We start from the raw sequence: 6,418 nt of genomic DNA on the forward strand, positions 1-6,418 counted from the left end.
AGGAGAGTCAGGTTTCGATCCTGTGGAACTGTGGGTTATGGGCCCACCATGTGGGATAAAAGTAGGAGGGGTGACATCTTGCATGGTCACGATAGCAAGGCATGTCAGAGGCTAGTCTGTCAGTTATGTCGGCAACAACATCGATACCAAGGGCGAGGGACGAAGAGAACCATTCTCCTGCTCGTTGAACGAGGCGGACCAATAGGCAAAGTTCTCATCCATCGGTGGTTACCGGAATGTCATCAACAATAGAAACAAGGTCTTACTGACAGAATTGTACACCGAGGTGTTTACCTAAGTAGGAGAAAACTACTGCTTACATCATATAGATCACAAGAAGGTTTAAACAATCCCAATGGAAAGGAAAAGTGATTGTCAGGTTTAAGCAGAACAATGGAAAGGAAAATGTGTTTAAACACATATTTCAAGGGTATATCCTCCCCAAAGTCAAGCAGAGGATGATATCCAAGACAGGATATAAAGTAGAAAACCTTTTAGGTAAGGGGGGAGGAATCTCATGAAATTACCCATATAGCGGTGTTTGGATAATTGAGCAGGAAACATTTATCATTGGGCTTCAAATGTTCTTGTTGAAAATTGGAGTACCATAGACATGCTTCGAGATAGCATTGACATGGTCTTCGAGCAAAAGGTCAGACTTTGGAAACACGAAGGATCCATCAAGAATAACTTGTAGAATAAGTCTTACAATTTCCTCATGGATGAATGGATAACCTTGCTGAAAAGGAATCTATAATGATAGGTCCTCCAGCCGGGGGGGGGGGGTGCTAGGCATGACATCATGTTACCGGGTCATCAAAGGATCAACGTCATAACTCTTGGAAAGTTGTCCCAACCATCATATCTGACCGAGATTCAGATCCGATTGGTGTCAGGATACCTGAGACTTAGTAAGCCTGAGAAGAAAAGGTGCAACACAATTGACGAGATGACAATGTAAGGTTCTCGGGAAATGAACTATGAAGTGATTTCCGTTAACAAGAGTTCATCATTAATCCAAGGAGAGGACAAAGAGGTGTCTGGTGAACTCAACGGCAATTCATCGAGATTTCCAAAAGATGGATTTCCACAATTAAGTGAACAAGGAGATAACATTTGTCAGATCAAATGATATAAGGAAGTATGCTCACGGAAAACATACACAATTAAACATTGGTTGAAAGGTGCGCCCAAAATATGGGTTGGGTTGCACGACCAATGTTAGAATGGTGATTCAATAATCAATAGTTTAAGAACGAACGACCGACCATTAACTTCAAAGCAATAGGGTTGCTAGAAGTGCAGAATCCAAACAACACCGTTCACTTGTTGGTACCCCGGTTGGAATCAACACGAGGACCAAGAAAGAATGGTGATGGTGAGAAGTATCACGATACCAAGAATTCTTGAGAGGTGGTGAAATTCTCACAACATTCTTGACATAAAAGATGGCAATACTCCAAGGTAAAGGAGAACAATGCTGGATAGCAAGGATCTCAAGGTATATCACAAAACACGAACAAGTTTGTGTTGAACGGAAGGCAATCGAGTGGTTGATGATAACACAAATCATCGAGGGCAAGGATGGTATTTCTCATCAGGAATTCAATTGATATCCTTAAGGAGCTCGAAATGTTGACGATGATCATGACAATTTCTGTCGAGAGGTTTCATGGAGATGTAATCGATCGGCGATGACATCAAGTCAAACGAATGATGAAGCGAAAGGTTATTGGAACCATGGGTACGTCACAAACTTGAAATCAAGTTTGTTGTTTGAGGTGAGACGATAAGACAAGGAAGATCGACGTAAGCTTAGCCCATCATCGAAATTGTGCTCCGGAAAGAAGGACCAGGTAGCACAGTTAAAATTTGGCACGATAATGATATAGTCGAGTAGGCTCGGAATGACGTGATTGAGTTCAAACTCGTACTTAAAGAAGATTACTAAGAGTTGTTGAACCGTAGAGCGGACTCGGTTCAGTTATCGGTGTCTTTGAGTGTTCAATAACTCCGAGCCCATGAAAAATTGTAATCGGTGAGTATGTAGTACTTGATGAAGAACTCATAAGAAATTATGCAGTTCCAAGATAATCTCGAGATACCAGGTGGTAATACTCGACGACATATCAAACTAGAAGTTGAACTGGGGTATTGCTCTATAGAAGGCAAGTGCTTAAACTTGCACAGGACATGATATTTAAAGGAGAACATTGTCAGAACCACGATTGCAAAAAGGCCAGATCTCAGATATAAGATGAACTTATACCAAGGGAATAATTGATTTTAAAAGAAACTTCGATGAGAAGATGTACATCGTGTCCATGGGCATGAACGCAAAGTTCAAGGTCGACTCCCACTTCTCCAATGCACAACCTTTCATTCACTTCTCGCGCTCAATGAAGTTTGTAGTTTTGAAATTTTATCTGGCAAAATACCAGAAGAGTACGACTCGTGAAAACTTTCGAGTTCACACCTATTAAGGAAGGCATAGGTTCAACCCATTGGGGCATCTTAGAATCATATACCAAATCTTCAGAAGTAATTAACTCAAGCTCAAAGGCAGAGCATGGTTGAGAAAGCAGAGGATACAATTTACCAAAGGCATTATGTATCAGAGGAAAGGCTCACAAGGTTATTGAATATGAAGGGCGTTGTCAGATAACATCCAACAAAGGATCTGGTGGTCCACAAGGGATCTGACGTGAGCATCGGTACTCAACTAGAGGAAGAAGATTGCAAGGAGATCAGATTATAGAAACAACTGACTAACCCAATTGCCAAATGCAAAGGAATTATGATTTCCAAATCAAGGGATCAGAAGCAATGCTCTGAGTAGGGATGGATAAGTTGAATAGCCTTAGGGTACAATCAATGACAATTGGATTGGTCGAGAACCAATTCCAGTTAAAAGAATGGCAGCTTAGCCGGAGAAGTAATTTATAAGGATCAATGATGATTGCGTGCATTCGCAAACATATTGAGTCAACAGACTCAAAATGATAATGACAAGGAATGTCATTAAGACTACGAGACTTATGGGATTAACCATAATGCGAGCAAACAAGAATTTCAAGAGCCAAAGGCTCCAGAGGATTTTCGGAAGATCGAATAGTATTTTGAAGACTTTTGTGAAACTCATGAACAACTGGGGATGAGCGGATACTTGACAAGTGCGGCGATTTATTTGAAGGGGTATTCAAGTGACAAAGAACACCAAGGCAGCAAGCTCAAGGGATTATTGAAACAACGACGAGTTTTTCAGGGTATCTTGTAATAACAAGACCACTGGGGATGAATGTAAGAATAACAAATGCAAGTAGTTATCCATAAGGGTTTGCGGTGGAAGGTGAATTGCAAACGCGATGAACACAAGTTCTCGGGTTAACAGTGGGGAGTATCTTCAGGGTCTTCTGGTGCAGCAGACGATCATTAGTAATAAGGGGCTCTCCGGGTGAAAGTGATAACGAGATCCTAATGTTAGATTTAGTAAACTTCATTTAACCCGAATAGAGGAGAGATCAGAGTCCCAGAGTAAAGGTCGAGGAGTAAAAGATCCTAGTACCACCCAATGGCAACATGGGCCCATGGGCCGCACAGCCATGTTAGTAAAAGTTTTGTAAAGTCTAGACTCGACTTCGGCCAAGGAGTTGGAAGGGGGATTCCTACAGGCAGTCGGCTCTGATACCAACTTGTGACGCCCCCGATTCAATCGTACACTAATCATGCACGCAAATGTGTACGATCAAGATCAGGGACTCACGGGAAGATATCACAACACAACTCTACAAATAAAATAAGTCATACAAGCATCATAATACAAGCCAGGGGCCTCGAGGGCTCGAATACAAGTGCTCGATCATAGACGAGTCAGCGGAAGCAACAATATCTGAGTACAGACATAAGTTAAACAAGTTGCCATAAGATGGCTAACACAAACTGGGATACAGATCGAAAGAGGCGCAGGCCTCCTGCCTGGGATCCTCCTAACTACTCCAGGTCGTCGTCAGCGGGCAGCACGTAGTAGTAGGCACCTCCGGTGTAGTAGGGGTCGTCGTCGACGGTGGCGTCTGGCTCCTGGACTCCAGCATCTGGTTGCGACAACCAGAAAGAAAGGAAAGGGGAAAAAGGGGGGAGAAAGCAACCGTGAGTACTCATCCAAAGTACTCGCAAGCAAGGAACTACACTACATATGCATGGGTATATGTGTAAGGAGGCCATATCAGTGGACTGAACTGCAGAATGCCAGAATAAGAGGGGGATAGCTAATCATGTCGAAGACTACGCTTCTGGCAGCCTCCGTCTTGCAGCATGTAGAAGAGAGTAGATTGAAGTCCTCCAAGTAGCATCTCCAAGTAGCATCTCCAAGCAGCATCTCCAGTAGCCTCGCATAGCATAATCCTACCCGGCAATCCTCTCCTCGTCGCCCTGCGGAAAAGCGATCACCGGGTTGTTTGTGGAACTTGGAAGGGTGTGTTTTATTAAGTATCCGGTTCTAGTTGTCATAAGGTCAAGGTACAACTCCAAGTCGTCCTGTTACCAAAGATCACGGCTATTCGAATAGATTAACTTCCCTGCAGGGGTGCACCACATAACCCAACACGCTCGATCCCATTTGGCCGGACACACTTTCCTGGGTCATGCCCGACCTCGGAAGATCAACACGTCGCAGCCCCACCTAGGCAAAACAGAGAGGCCAGCACGTCGGTCTAAACCTAAGCGCACAGGGGTCTGGGCCCATCGCCCATAGCACACCTGCACGTTGCGAGGGCGGCCGAAAGCAGACCTAGCCTAGTGGTGTTCCAGTCCAATTCGGCGCGCGCCGCTCCGTCGCTGACGTCTGAAGTGCTTCGGCTGATACCACGACGTCGGGATACCCATAACTACTCCCGCGTAGATGGTTAGTGCGTATAGGCTCATAGCCAACTCAGATCAAATACCAAGATCTTGTTAAGCGTGTTAAGTGTCCGCGAACGCCGAATAGGGCCAGGCCCACCTCTCTCCTAGGCGGTCTCAACCTGCCCTGTCGCTCCGCCACAAAGATCCACACAGAGGGCCGTCGGGACAAAGGTCCTTTCAGCCCCCAATCCGTGAATCACTCGCGGGTACTCTTCGAGCGGACCCGACTTTAGTCACCATCTGTATAGTATGTATATATGTATAGTATATACCCATGATCACCTCCCGAGTGATCACGGCCCAATAGTATAGCAAGGCAGACCGACAAGAATGTAGGGCCAATGATGATAAACTAGCATCCTATACTAAGCATTTAGGATTGCAGGTAAGGTATCAACAGGTGTAGCAAGGGCAGGCTATGCATCAGGATAGGTATAACGGAAAGCAGTAACATGCTACACTACTCTAATGCAAGCAGTATAGAGTAGAATAGGCGATATCTGGTGATCAAGGGGGGGGGCTTGCCTGGTTGCTCTGGCAAGAGAGAGGGGTCGTCAACTCCGTAGTCGAACTGGTCAGCAGCAGCGTCGGTCTCGTAGTCTACCGGAGAGAAGAGGGGGAAGAAATAATGAATACAGAGCAAACAAGGCATCACAAAATATAACAAGGCAATACGCGGTGTTCGGTGTGCCCTAACGCGGTAGTAGGTGATACCGGTGAAGGGGGGAAAACATCCGGGAAAGTATTCCCGGTGTTTCGTGTTTTCGGGCAGAGGAGCCGGAGGGGGAAAGTTGCGAGTTCGATAGGTTAGGGGTGTGTGGCGGACGAACGGGTTGCGTATCCGGATTCTCTCGTCGTTCTGAGCAACTTTTATGTTGAAAATATTTTAATCCGAGTTACGGATTAAAAGATATGATTTTTAAAAGATTTTAACAATTTTGGAATTTATTTATTTATTTAATTAATTCGAAAAAATGTATTTATGACGTCAGCATGATGTCATGCTGACGTCAGCAGTCAACAGGGGTTGACTGAGTCAACCCTGACAGGTGGGTCCCGTTCGTCATACACTGTTAACTAATTAACCTAATTAAGTTTAATTAACAGTAGTTAATTAGGTTAATTAGTTATTAGGTTAATTAACCAGGATTAATTAGATTAATTATTTACTTAATTAATTGATTAATTAATTAATTAATTAGTTTTTATTCATTTTTTTTATTTATATAAATCTCATTTTCCTTTTCTTTTTATTTAAAAGTTCTGTGGGGGGTGGGGCCCCAATGTCATAGGCCCCAGGGGGCCAAACGGGCGTGCGGGCGTGCGGGGTGGCCCGTTCGGGCGCAACCCAGGGGGACGCGGGCGTGGGCGCCCGCCCGATCCCGCGCCGGCGTGGCGGAGGGGGGCCCGACGAGGAGCCGGCGAGGCGGTCCCCGGTGGGGCTTCGGCGGTGGCGGGGCTAGACGGGGTCCGGGTCGCCGGAGGCGGCGGAAGTAGGCGGAGGGGGATGCGGGCGTGG

This window comes from Triticum dicoccoides, chromosome 3B (genome assembly GCF_002162155.2).
Source record: "Triticum dicoccoides isolate Atlit2015 ecotype Zavitan chromosome 3B, WEW_v2.0, whole genome shotgun sequence".
In the NCBI taxonomy this organism is placed as follows: Eukaryota; Viridiplantae; Streptophyta; class Magnoliopsida; order Poales; family Poaceae; genus Triticum; species Triticum dicoccoides.